Source organism: Pteropus vampyrus, unplaced genomic scaffold, assembly GCF_000151845.1.
Source record: "Pteropus vampyrus isolate Shadow unplaced genomic scaffold, Pvam_2.0 Scaffold54, whole genome shotgun sequence".
Classification (NCBI taxonomy): Eukaryota; Metazoa; Chordata; class Mammalia; order Chiroptera; family Pteropodidae; genus Pteropus; species Pteropus vampyrus.
The window spans coordinates 7752826-7753340 of NW_011888835.1; positions in this window are offsets into that span (position 1 = coordinate 7752826).

A 515-nucleotide genomic window follows, 5' to 3' on the forward strand; every position below is an offset into this window, starting at 1 on the left:
GGAAATGGTTGTATATAAAGCAGGAGAGCCTCTCTGTAGAATAAATTAGAGGACAATGGAAAAAATGAAGAGCTGTATGTACATCAGGGAAGTAAAAAGCATGGGTGACAGTGAGAAAAACAAGATGACTCTATTTAAATGGAAAATCTAGACTAGGAAAGAGAAAACCTCTGAAGCAGAGATTCTGAAAAATATATAAGTATTTGAAGTTTTCAGGCAAAAAGACCTTATTCATCAGTCCAATTAAAAAGATTTATTAAGCACATATTTTTTTAACTTTTCATTTTGAAATAATTTCAGATTTACAAAATAGTTGCAAAAATAGTAGAGCAAGTTCTCATATACTGTTCACCCAGCTTCCCCTAACATTAATATCTTATATAACAAGTAGTATGATTACTTAAGCCAGGAAATTAACATTTATCCAATTTTATTAACAAGCCTACAGTTTTTATTCAAATTTCCTCAAATTTCCCACTGTGTCCAATTATGATTCTATATTGAATATTGTTGTC